The sequence below is a fragment of the Phodopus roborovskii genome, unplaced genomic scaffold (assembly GCF_943737965.1).
Source record: "Phodopus roborovskii unplaced genomic scaffold, PHOROB, whole genome shotgun sequence".
NCBI classification, from domain to species: Eukaryota; Metazoa; Chordata; class Mammalia; order Rodentia; family Cricetidae; genus Phodopus; species Phodopus roborovskii.
Window position 1 is genome coordinate 696146 of NW_026126716.1, and position 13997 is coordinate 710142.

A 13997-nucleotide genomic window follows, 5' to 3' on the forward strand; every position below is an offset into this window, starting at 1 on the left:
AAGCTAGGACATCAACAGTTCTGACCTCTCCTGATCTAACCTGATGTTTCCAACATTTTATGGTCCTGTCTCCTCCTGGTCTAGACTGCAGTTTCCTGCATCTGATGTTTCTGTTCTCCCTTTGTCTAATCTGCAGATTCCTGTGTCTCATATCTTGTCCCATCATGGTCTAACCTGCAGTATCCTGCCTCTCATGGTACTGTCTTCTCCTAGTGTAGCATGAAGGTTCCTATATCTGTACATTTTCATCTATAGTGCTTTTGGATATGTTCTTCTATACTCCTTTTTATATTGTAGATTGCATTTCCATGTTAAAGGACAGGGGATGTAGGAGAATCTAAAAGTATCCCTGCCTCTCAGAAAGCATGTCCCTTATAAACTGTTACAAGTAGCTGTGGTGAGGTCTCTTTCCCGAACAGAGTTAGAATAAAGTAGCTCCAGGACTTCTGAACCTGAAGGATGTGGGGGGGAGTCTAGCTGTCTTCGTTCCAACTAGGTGTCAGGACAGAAGCAACACAGGCTATCTTTAGTTTTTGCTTCTACTCTTTTCTCTCTCTAACTTGCCAATATTATGAGCCAGCAAGAAAGGATGCACAGGAAAATGTGAGGCCTGCAGCCAGCATCTACCTCTCTGAAACTGAGCTTCTCAGAAATGGGGATGCAAGTATGAACTGAGTGCATGCCCTTGCCACCTATAATGAGACCCCTTGGAAACACCCCTGGTGTCTCAGGAATGACTACCAAAGCCAAAGAGATACAATTTATGTGAGCCTATCACAGAAAACCAAACCAAGTTAACTCAGTAGGGTCAACTCAAAGAAAGACTCCAGGTAATTTTAAAAATTGACTCAAAAAAAAAAAAACCTGTCATATTGTGGTTCACACTTTTAATGCCAGAACTTGGGAGGTAGAGGCAGGTGGATCTCTTTGAGTTCAAGTCTATTCTGGTCTATACATACTGAGTTCCAGGACAATCTGAACTATATAATGAGACACATTCTAGGAAAAAAAATTTCCTGAAGCTCTTTTATAGACAACATGGGTTCAGGAAAGCCTGAAAAGTGACTTCCACAGGTTTAAAGTCTACGGAATTGCAATTGAAAAATGGACCTTATCTTTGCATGATACCTGTAAAAGCCTCTACTGTTGATGACTCCAAATACTAAATGTGGTACATTTTCATTGATATTGCTTTTGGATATGTTCTTCTATACTCCTTGTTATATTGTAAATTGCATTTCCATATTAAAGGACATTACTAATACATCGCTCCTGAACAAAGCCATGCATGTTACCCAGCATGTGAGTTCTATTCCAAGTGTGTCTACTTCTTCAATGTAGGAATGGTTTGCCCAGTAGACTGCCCAGTATTGAGCTGCAGGAGAGCTCAATCTCAATATTACATCTATTGCTCAAGTGGTAAACCTGGGTTCCATCCACAACATTGTGGGTCATAACAAAATAAAGTGAGGGAAATAAGGTCTGATGTCAGAGTCTTTCCTCCAACGGCTTCTGGTGACATTGCTAAACTAAAAGAATGGAGAGAGCACAATGAGTGATTGGGTAGGGGAGCTAGGCACAAAGACTGACAACCAGAGCTTAATATCCTAAACTCAATGAGACATGGAAAGAAGCAACTATTACAAGTTCTCTTCTGACCTCCAAATACATGACATGGTGACAACACATGCATACACAGAAACACAATAATTAAACCAACCAACCTGACAGATGTTCCTGCCACTGTATCCATGTTCTCCTCAATCAAAACACTCCTCTCTGTTCTGAGGCCAGAATTTGAATCAAGTGCAAAATCACAGCCAAAAATGTTCATAATCTGTGTCTTGTATTTTTCAGGGCATGAATGAAGCTGGGTATCATCTGTTAAGCAGAGCTGTCGTGCAGAGTATTCAAAGTCATCGTTTGAAGCAAGCACAGGAGAATCCACACTACAAGATCTGAAAAAAAAAAAAAAAAAAAAACAGAATCCAATGTGTCTTGAAAAACTTAGAGGCCAGGCATTGGTGTTCACAACTTAATCCCATCACTGAGAAGGCAGAAGCAGGAGGAACTCTGTGAGTTTTAGACCAGCCTGATCAACAAGAGCTAGTTCCAGGACAGCCTCTGAAACCACAGAAAAAATCCTGTCTCCAATAAAAAAAAAAAAAAGAAAAAAGAAAAGAAAAGAAAAGTAAACAACCAGAAAAATCTTCATATCAGATCAATTCCAGCTAAGTTTTCAGATTAGGATTGTTCAATCAAAACACCCATGTCCAAAAGTTTTGGATAAGGGGAGAAATACTCACACTGTGCAGTTCTCATGCAGTTACACACAGAGCTTTCTTGTGGGAAAGAAAAAATGACCTGCCATTCACACATCCATGTATCCATTGAAAAGAACCAGAACTGGACATGGTACTGATCTCTTATAATCCTGTCACTGCACAGACTGTGGAATATGTATGCATGTGTGTATACACCTTTCATACAACGAATGAAACAAAAAAAGTAATAAAACTTAGTAGATTACAACTCTCATGAACTCTTTGGTTCTAATTACATACTTGGAGATGATTCCTTTCAAACAAGTAATTTTGGAAGTGGTGACAGGAAATTGATGATTAATGTCATTATGTAAATATGTTCCCCTTATTGCTTAATGAGTAAAACACTGCTGGCCAATAGGAAAGCAATAAATGCAGGACTAGGAGACAAGGAGGTTTCAGGCAGAGGTAGTAGGAGTTTCAACATGTAGGATCAAACAGGGTAGAACTCCAGGTCCTCTCTCCGGTAGGATAAGACCACGAGGAAATAATTAAATTGATAGAAATGGTTTAATATTTAAAACAGAGCTAGCCTATAAGAAAGGCTAATAACAGACGAACACCTTTCTATATAATACATACTCTTTGTGTCTTATTTGGAGCTGGCACGGCTGTGGGACCAGGCTGGTGGGAGAAAGTTCTCTTAAGAGGAAACTCCAGTAGAAAAGACAGTAATTCCCACTGTCACCAGGAGTGATTAGAAAAATGATCTCCTACACTTAATGGAACACATGAATTGAATCTGCAATCTGAAAATAGGCTCAGCCTTTGAGCACTTGTTTCCTATCTGGTGCTACTATTTGGGAGGCTATGGTACCTGCAAGAAGTCAAGCCTTCTTGGCAATGTTAATAATTTCGAGTGGCCTTTAAGGTTAGAGCCCAGACATTGTTCTTGCCAGATGGTTTTTCCTGGTCAGCCATGAAATGAACTGACACAGCCACACACTTCCACTGCCATGAGCTGAGGCACTCCACCATGCCCACTCTGATGAGTTATGTCAGAATACTGACCTTGAATCAAAGTAGACATTTCCGCCCTTTCCTGTAGATATGATGTCATGGCAGTGAGATGGTTCTGTGGGTGCAGAACCATCTAATTTTCTGTCACCTTGACATTTGAAAAGTTACATAAGAGCAGGGTAAAGTGAGGTGTCAATCAATAAAATGCCTCCAGAATGTCAGGGTGAAGGAAAATATGCAGGACATTTTCTTAAGTATTTTTCTTAAGTATTTACTGATAAGGGAGTGCCCATCCCATTGTGGCTGATGCCACTCCTGGTCTTTTTGATCTAAGTTCTGGAAGAAAACAGAAAGAAGAAGAAATGAGGTGTGAATCAGTAAGCATGTCTCCTCCATGGCCTCTGCATCACCTTCAGCCTCAAGAGTTCTTCCCAGTTGGAGTTCCTGCATTGGCTTCCCTCAATGGACAGTGACACTGCATATATGGGAAATAAATCATTGCCTGCACAAGTTGCTTTGGGTCATAATGTTTCTTCACACCAATAGAAACCCTAAATAAGACACTGGGTAAATACGATTGCTGCCAACACTGATGACAGGGTTTCGATTCCAGGGACACACACAGTGAATGAACAAAACTGATTCCTATCCCTATCTTTAGACCTTCACCCATGTGCAGCACTACACACATGCCAACACACTGAGACACATGACAACTGTAAAAGTAATTGGGTAGAGGGATGGTCAGCAGTGAAGAGCACATGCTGTTCTTCAAGAGCACCAGTCTGGGTTCAATTCCTTGCACCCACATTGCAGCTCAAAATTGCCTGTCACTCCACTTCCAGGGTACCAACATCCTCATACAGATATACATGCAGGAAAAACACCAGTGCATGAAAATAAAAATAAATGAAATAAAAAAATCATAAGGAAAAAGTAAGCCCAGTAGAGAGCTGATTTTCAAATACCCATGTGTTTCATAACTGAAGATTATTTTTGAGGTCCTATATGAAAATGCTATTTAGTCTTTGAAACCACAGCTTGAGGATTCAAAACAGCGAGCATAACTAATCTGCAGAAGTGTAGCTAGGTGTTACCTACAGAGACATACTGATGGGACGTCCTGAATCTGACAACCTTCTATAAGGCAAAGGACACACTCAGTAAGACAAAATAACACCTACAGAAGAGAAAGGATCTTAAACAGCATCACACCTGACAGAAGACTGATATCCAAACTACATAAAGAACTCAAGAAGCTAGACATCAAAATACAAAATAATCATGGTACAAATGGTGTAGAGATGTGAACAGAGAATTTTGTACAGAAGAACCATGAATGGCCAAGGTACACTTAAAGAAGTGTCAACATCCTTAGCTATCAGGAAATTGTAAATCAAAATGGCTCTGAGTTACCATCTTATACCTGTCAGAATGGACAAGATAAAAAGAAAAATACTTATGACAGCCTATGTTGGAGGGGATGTAGAGTAAGGGGAACACTACTGCACTGCTGGTGGGAGGGCAAATTTGTACAGCTACTTTGGAAATCAGTATGGACATTTTCTCACAAATTGCGAATCAATCAATGTGAAGACACAGTGATACAACAAGTGGGCATATACCCAAAGGATGCTCAATCAGACCAAAATACACTTGGTCAAATATGTTCATAGCATAATTATTTGTAATAGCCAGAACCTGAAACAATATAGATGCCTCTTGACACATAGAGCTCTCTGGAAAGAGAAAAAAATATGAGACTTCCTGGGTAAACTAGGGGTAGAGGAGTACAAGGGAAGAGACAGGAAAATGAGACTATGAGGGATCAGGATGGTACCGTTAGGGATGGGATGGAGGGGAAGTGTTGAAAGAGATATCTTGATAGGGAGGCTATTATGGGTTTGGGAGAAAGCTGGTGCCAAAGACAGTTCCTGTAATCCACAAGTTTGACCCAAGCTAAGACTGCTAACAATAGTGGAGAGAGTGCCTGAAGTGGCCTTCACCTATAATCAGATTCATGCCTACTCAAATTGTCATCGTAAAGCCTTTCTCTGGAACCTAATAGAAGCAGATACGGAGAACCATAGCCTAGCACTCAGAGTCTGGTTCCAAGAGAGGGATAGGGAATATATGAGCAAGGGGGATCAAAGTCTGTGGGAGCTCATGGAATCTGGAGGAACTGCTAGGGAGCCAGATTGGGACCATCCTATTCCCTCTGCATCTGGGTTGATCTTTTGTGGGGCCCCTAGCAGCAAGACTGGACCTGTCCCCAGTGCATTAGCTGGCTCTTTAGAACCTATTCCCTATAGTGGGATGCCCTATAGCTAAAGCCTTGAGGAAGTACGAAGGAGCTTATTCCTGCCTCAGTTTGATATGCCATGCTTTCTTGATTCCCATGGAAGGCCTTACCACATCTGAATGTAGATGAATAATATATGAATAGGGTGGGGGAAGGGAAAAAGATGAGAAGGAAGAGACACTGTGGTTAGTATATAAAATACACTTTTAAATGATGAATGAAGTATATTATTACTGACTGTACTGAGTACCTGTGTGATTGCTGGTATATATGTGCCCCAGCACTTTTGGGGACGTCAAAGGACAACTCTCTGGATCCATCTTTTTCTGTCTTGGTGAAATTTAGGGACATTCAGGTGGTCAGATTCAAATAGCAAGCACCTTTACCCGCTGAGCCATCTCACCAATCCTACTTCAAGTCATCCTGGTAGTATGGTGGAGGTGAATGGAGTCACTACAGTTTCACAGAAACTGAAATTCTCACCGAGTTTTCACAGATTTATGCGAAGAAAATTACATGCAGATCCATGATGCCAACTTCACTGCTCATTGCTATGAAGATGAAAAATATTAAGGTGTCAGTTTTTGAATGGATATTTTTAAGTAAGCAAAAAACATTTCCTGACCCACTTATAATATCTTTCAATGTATTCGTATATTCTTTTCTGTGTATAATTGGTGTTATTTGCCTTTCTGTAACTGTTCTAAATATTGTGACTATCTAATCTTTTAGGGGGCCTTATCCTATCTGTTATGTATGCACACCTCACCTAAGAATATTCTTTAAAGTACAGATTCTCAGGGCTGGGGAGATGGCTCAGAGGATAAGAGCATTTGCTGCTTTTTTTTTTTTTTTTTTTTTTTTTTTACAACACCCACTACCCATATTTGGTGGATCAAGACTACATTTACTCAAAATCCATTGGGATGGTCTTCTGGCCTCTATGCCTTCGAGTACAAACAGTGCGTGCGTGCACTCGCACGTACACACACACACACACACACAGTGATTAAAATCATTTTAAAAAACAAAGATTACAAGTACTCATATTTATGATACTTCTCCTAAGAGATGCCTAGAAATCAAAATTTTTCACATCTTTCATTTATTTTTCCAGACATCGTCTCAGTGGGTATGCTAGGAGAGCTTCAAAGTATTTGTCCTCTTGGTCCACCTAAGTGCCAGGATTATAGGTATGCACTCTATTTCCAATATGATATATTTAATCTACCAAACAAATCAGCATGTATTTCCTTTGCTCAGTCCATCCATGTCAAATACCATTCTAAGTACTTTGGTAATATAAATAATAATCACAAAAATTCTAATACTTATCTCTCTTCATACACTGTTTTCTGAATATGATAAAATGGGGGCACCTCCTTCCTACAGAGCAAATATTTTAGTAAGTATTGTCTCTCTGGGGAACCTGCTACCCTACTGTATTCTGAGAATCACAGGATACACTGACTGTTACCCAAAGCTATGCTATGTATTTGAAAAGTGTTCATTAAAGGATTCCTAATTACGGGGCTGGAGAGATGGCTCAGCAGCTCAGAGAACCTGCTATTCTTATTGAGAATCAGGATTCAATAAAACATTGAACACATAATGGCTTACAACTATCTACCTAAGTCCAGTTCCAAAGAATCTGGTGCCCCTTTCTGACCTCTTCAGAAACCAGCTATACATACATACACAATGCACATACATACATGCACTCAAAACACTATAAGTCCAGGCATGGTAGCACAGACCTATATTCCCAGGACTAGGTAGAAAGGCAGGATGATCTCTGTGAGGTGCAACTATGCCCAGTCTACAAAGTGAGTTCCAGGAGAGCGGAGAAAACTGGACTCAGAAAACAGAAAGAAAAACCACCAATAAAGTAAAAATAATTCTTTTAAAAAGAGAAATACTAATAACCTGAAAGAGCCGGACATTTGCCTGTGTGGCTGAAACCACAGATGTCATGCTACTCTTGATTCAACAACCCATGAAATGACGCCCATGCTGTCTGTTGTCTACCCAACACCCGACACCCCACAGTTCTGAAATATAACTCAGGGACTGGATGTATATGTGTTCATTCACTGATATACGCCCATAGGCTACTATTGTCTAATTCACTTTTTAAAGGAAACCACATGTTTACATATAATAATCTAATGTATGACATAGTAACATCATATACTTGAAAGAATCACTGAAATTTTAAATGTCTCTCTAACAAAAACAATTATATGACTTTAATGGATTACTTAGCCTGATTTTACCATTTCATAACATATAAATTTCAATGTGTCATTATAAATGCCATAAATACGTACAATTTTGGTCAAGCAATATTTTAAAAAGTTTTAATACCAGCACTCATGAGATAGAGGCAGGTAGATCTTTGTGTGGTTGTACCCAATTGATGTACATAGCCAGTCCCCAGGTAGATAGGCTTACATAGATAGGGTGATTCTGTCTCAAAAAAAGAGGTAGGGTGTACATTATTGAGTTCACATATTATGAGCACTTTCTCAAAAACAATTTGATAGATGGTAAACTAGTAGCAGGCTTTTGTAATCAAAATACATTTAGTTTCCATGCTGATATTATCAGTCTGGCCTCAAAATGGAAATCCTATGTGCCTTGATGCTTAAGATCAAAATGGCTACAATGATCACCCAAAGATCTACAAAGCCTATGTTTCTTAAACAAGGATGTGAAGTTACTCTGAGAATTCCTTTTCGTTTAAAATGTTGCATAGTGCTCACTATTTAATAATCCACTGCTTTCCCTCACCCACTGTCCAAGTTAAAACAGAAATTAAGGGCAGTGTGTTGACAGATCCCAGGCTACCTGAGCAGGATGGGCTGGGCCCTTGGGTCCCAGTTCTACAGCCATGAAAATCACTTTTTATCTTTTGTCACACTGCCAGTCTCAAAGATGCTTTCTGAGTTGGATGTAGTGAGAGAGGCCTGTAAATTCTAATGTGCCAGTAGTTGAGAAAGGAATATTACACTTCTGAGCTCAGCCTAGGCTACATAGTAAATGTCTGGCCTAAAGAAGGAGATTTTGTCTTCAGAGGGGACAGTAATTAAAAATACAAACAAAAGTTCTGAGACAATAGCCAGGAAAAGCTACTTACTCTTTGATTTTACTCATATGAAAGATATCCTTACATAAGGTGATAAAAGTGCTTAGTAGTTGAAACAGAAGTAAATTCCTTTTATCTTTACATACACAATGTGACTAGTAATATTATGAATGAATTCTAGGACAGCCATGGCCATATCAGGCCATTGCTTAAAAATAAATAACGGAGGGTTGTGGCAGATGCGTTTAATATGATCACACAGCAGGCAGAGGCAGGCAGATCTTTGAGTTAAAGTCCACCAGGACTACAGAGTGAGTTTCAGGTTGGGCAGGTCTGTCAAAGAGAAAAACCCAGTCATGAAAAACTAAAAAAACAATCAAACAGAAAACCTCCTTAAACCTCCCTACAGCCATTACCTCCACTATTTCAGGCTCATTTCAGCCTCCCTTGTCCCCACTCACCCGAGAGAACTCTCCATGACAGCTTGCCTCCTATATTCATTTATCCTGACCAGGAAAAAGACTGCTGCAGCCAGGGGGAGACAGCAACTGTAGTGACCACTAGAAACAGACTGCACCCTCACAGAGGAGGCCACTTTGCCGCCCTTCCCACAGCCATGGAGCTAATGCCAAGGAGCATATCTGCCAGAGACTGAAGAGGCTTGATGATGTCAGGGAAGGTGCCAATGTGGAAGCGAGCACTGGAGCACCATTAGAGGGCAGAGAGAACACTGTGCAGATTAAGCTTATGATGTGATGATTTATAACCCTGCAGTGTCCTTTTGGCATGACACAAAGTCAATATTACTATGTTCATAAAAGGAAATAACTGTATTCCTAATGGCTTAGAAAGGTTTTTGAGACTAAAATAAATCGTACAAACACCTATGAGTGTATGAATCTATGTGTCATTGTAAATCAACTATTTGACAGGCACTAAGTAAACCAGAGCTTGGGAGGCAGAGGCAGGTGGCTGTCCCAGTACAAGGACAGGAAGGGCTACACAGACAAACCCTGTCTCGGACAAAACAAAACAGAGAGAGAGAGAGACAGAGAGAGAGAGAGAGAGAGACAGAGAGACTGTCCTTGACATGAATATTTTAAAAGGTCAGTAAACCTTTAAATGATTGTACTTACTGATGAAAGTGAGACCACATTCGCACTTTTTTAATGATTTTTTAATTTAAATTTGAAACAAGCTTATTGCACATGTCAATCCTAGTTCCCACATCCTGAATCCCTCTTCATCCCCTGTACCAACCCCCATCCCATCCCCTTTCTGCTCTCCAGGGAGAGTGATCCCTTCCATAGGGAGGACATATGTACTTAAATGAACTAAATTATCCTGATAATGATGATGAACTGTTTAGCCATCCCTGTCTTGAAGTACCTCAAAGATTGTGTGTTCTGATTTTTACCTCCTACTTTAGCAAAGAGAAAGTATCAGTCACTGTTGATATGTTAACCTAAAGCTGGCAGTAAGTTTCAGAATTCATTTTACTCTCTGGTTAGTACAAAAGAGCCCCGCAAAGAGGCAGGTGTAGTAAGAGTTTTACTCTTACTTTTTTGTGGGACACACCTCCAGCTCACAAATCACACACAGGGCCTTCTGAAATATGAATTCCTGACCTGAGCTTGACCATTTCATAGTCAGCTTTTATTAACTATAAACTATTCCAATGACATTTTGCCTCTGGGCTTTTATTACTCCTGCACATCTTATTTCACTCTTACTCCTGGGCTCAGTGAGTGGCTGGTCCATGTCACACTCCTCCCCTTGTGTGCTTCTTACTTCCTCTCTTTCTCCATTCTCCTTCTATGTATACTGTCTGCCTGCCAGCCCCACCTGTCCTTTCTCCAGCCTCCCTATTGTCCTTCAGCTCTTTATTAGACCATCTCCTGTTTAAAAAAGCAAAATAACACAACTTCACAGGGTTAAAAAATTCAGCATTAAAAAAAAGATACAACTTAAAATAATATTCCCCAACTGGTAGGTTCAGGAAAGAGCACTACCCAGGATTGCAGCAGATGACAGCAAAGTGAGGTACCTGCTGTCCAGGGAAGAATAGACTGTTGCTGCCCCAACTGGAGAGGAGGTGGTAATACAGTGTTACAAGACTGCAACTGTGAAGTAGTTTCACTTAGTGTTTCCTAGGAACCCTTGTGACTTAATATTGCATGTGCTATTGTTGAGAGTGAGTAATGCCTGAGATGCACTCACATTTGTGCCTCAAAGTGGGGGTGGAGGACACCTCCCCAATAGCAGCCACATGGGGTCTGCAAGATTGAAAAACAAGGACAGAGGACTTTGGTGCTCAGTGTCCCCTTTCCTTCTCCTTGTCCTCCCTGCAAGCCCAGGCAGTTTCTCCTGGTGCTAGAATGGTTTGTTTCCTTAAAAACCCCAGCTCCCTTTCCCTTAAGTCTAGTCTTGTGGTCCTGACTTATTAAATGATCCAGCTCATCCATTTTTCAACCTTCCTTCTGCACAGGGTTAGAGAAGTATTGCATTACAAAGGATTTTCAATGCTCCAAGAGGAACCTCAAAGATGCAGAACAGCAAGTCAGTGTTTGACCAGGCAGCAGTATGGTAGTGTCAAATTTAGCGTGAGTGTTACTGTTACACCTTGGCTGTTGTGTGGAGCAAACACTTGGACAGACAGAAAGCTAGGCAAAGATGGTGGCTCTCAGGAATGGGGTATGAGGGTCCTGGTGTCTGAGAGCAGAACAGGGGAACACACCACCAAGTCTCTGAGCAGGAGCTGGGAAGCTAGCTGGCTGAGGCATTTGTGAGGGCTTTCCTGAGGCAGAGAATACAACACTTGAGTCAACTAGACTCTGACAGCCATCTGCAGAGCAAGGCTGTAGTCTTAGAATATTTTACTCTCCAGAAGCCAAAGCAGCAGCACAAGAAATCCAAAGGCCTCTCTGTCAAACAGAGGAGAGACATGAGACTGTTTGACATTTACCCAGAGCAACAGAGGTACATCCATCTTTTCTAAAGGCCTTGCCACTCACCATTGCCTAGTCTTCCAGTTCAGGCTGTGAATTCCTCAAGATTCCAAGTCTCACTGGGCATCCCTGCCAACTCAGTCACAAGGGCTCCTCCGGCTTCTGCAATAAGAGGGAATCTTACCCTACCATTCTGTGTGTGTGTGTGTGTGTGTGTGTGTGTGTGTGTGTGTGTGTGTGTGTGTGCAGTATGGGCACTGAAGTTATGTAAGGAGTCTCCTTTGAATGCTGCTTCGATGCCTGTGTTTTGAGTGGAATCAGAAGGCAGAGCCAAAAAAGAGCAGGTTGCTTGATCAGCTAAGTTATTCCTTTGGATAAGGATCCAAGGAGATCTGAATGAGCACGAGGGTGGCCGATAAATAAAAGGGAATTTTCTAGTTCTTATGTGAGAAATTAGCTGCCTAAACAGATTACCAGTTTCAGAGATTTTTTTTTACCTGACCTATAGTCTCTAAGAGTGTTACTGATCATGCAAAGTAGGCTCTGTCAATATAAATGTTGATTGGTTGATCTGAAATGCAGGAAGACAGCAATGACAGCATATAGTTCTGTTAATTGAACAGATGAGGCCCCAGTTTGAAAGTTGGTGACCTCGTTATTCCATTCATAAGCAGCTATTCCCATGGAGGAACCATCAGTAAACACTGTTAACACACTTGGGATAAGATTCGAGAAGGTAATTTTAGGGAAAATAAACTCTTGGGAGCAGGCAAAGTCAATTAATTTATTGGCGGAATAATGATTATCTATTTCCCTCATGCAGTCAGCCAGCTCTCTATATAGCCCATGAGCCAATCAACCTGTTCTTTGGTGTAAGGGTGAAAAATCAGGTTTGGATCACAGTCAAAGTAGGCCTTTGCTTGTTTTCTGGCCATGTCAATTTTGTCTGAGATTAACTGAAAATAGAGGTTTAACACCCTCTTAGGAATTATTGGTAAATGAACCCATAGAATTGGAGGAGTCTGCCAAAACATTGACATGGTAACCTGTGCTGTTTTACAAATGATGAATCATAATGGGCGATAGTAATCCAGAAAGGTGACTTGTTGTACATCTATCAATTGTTCCACGAGGGTTATAGTATTACAACTTTCAGTGAAAGCTATCGAAGCGAGGGTTGGTCTGAATTGCAGGGGAGAATATCATAAAGGGATTTTAATTCATCCTTGCTAATTTTTAGATCAGTTAATAGCCAATGGATATCTCCCAAGAAATTTTGAAAGTCACAGTCAGTGTCCAAAGCCTGTCTAATCTCAGGATGAAATTTTTAGAGGGTATCCTGTCTTCAAACATCTGAAAACCTAGATAGGTTAGGGATCTCTGAGTTGCACTTTTACTGGGGCTACCTGTAACCCCCTTTTTGTTAGATCATCACACTGTCCTTTATAACAAGATAATACCTCTTCCCCTTTTTGTCCTGCTAAAAGGATATTGTCCATATAATGTATGATATTTATCTGTGGGCATGAGTCTCTAACTATTGAAATGGCAGAGGCAACAAAGGACTGACAGTGTGTGGGACTATTGACTATAACTTGGGGAAGAACACGCCATTGGTACCGGCGCATGGGTGCTTGAGAATTTAGAGAAGTGATACTAAAGACAAAATGTTTTTTGGTCTTCTGGATGCAAAGGTATAGTAAAGAAGCAGTCCTAAAGGTCAATTATGATTTTAAAGTATCAGAAGGGTACTGCAACAAGTGAAGGAAGCCTGGCTGTAGGGCCCCATGAGATCCGTAGTTTTAGTTACAGCTCTAAGGTTCTTCAGCAGTGACCATTTTCCTGGTTTCTTTTTAATAATGAAGATGGGGGTATATCAAGGAGAAGTGCTAGATAGAATGTGGCCAGCCTTAAGCTGTTAATGTACCAGTTGTTGAGCAGCAGTGAGCATTTCAGTGGGAAGAGGCCACTGATCGAACCATACTGCTACCACATGTCAAGTGGGACAACCTGCCTGCATGATGGCCTCTGAGATCAGGCTCCTGGATTTCCTGCACTGGATTAAACAGGCATATGTCACAGCAGTGGATCCTATGCTGCACTTCAGCCATTCTGAGTAGACTCCAGGAGTGAAACTCTTATCAGTGTGTTAATATGACACCCAGCCCTGCAGTCACCAATATATGGTGATGGCACATTCCAGCTGGCATCTAATGCTCTTCCAGGCCTGATGTCTGATTTGACCATAGATTCTTGAGCCAGTATTTAATGGATGCCAAAAGGATCACCCAATGACTAGTCTTTCTAGTTCTGAAGAATAAAAGTGAAGTTTCTTTCCAAATCCATTAGTTAACATAAAAGGCTCACTTTCAATG

The 13997-nt window shown here is 40.9% G+C and overlaps 1 pseudogene; it reads left to right on the top strand.

The window, feature by feature from the left end:
- The first annotated feature begins 1623 nt into the window (after window positions 1–1623).
- LOC127214455 (ribonuclease P protein subunit p29-like) overlaps window positions 1624–13997 on the top strand; it is a 66706-nt pseudogene continuing 54332 nt past the window's right edge.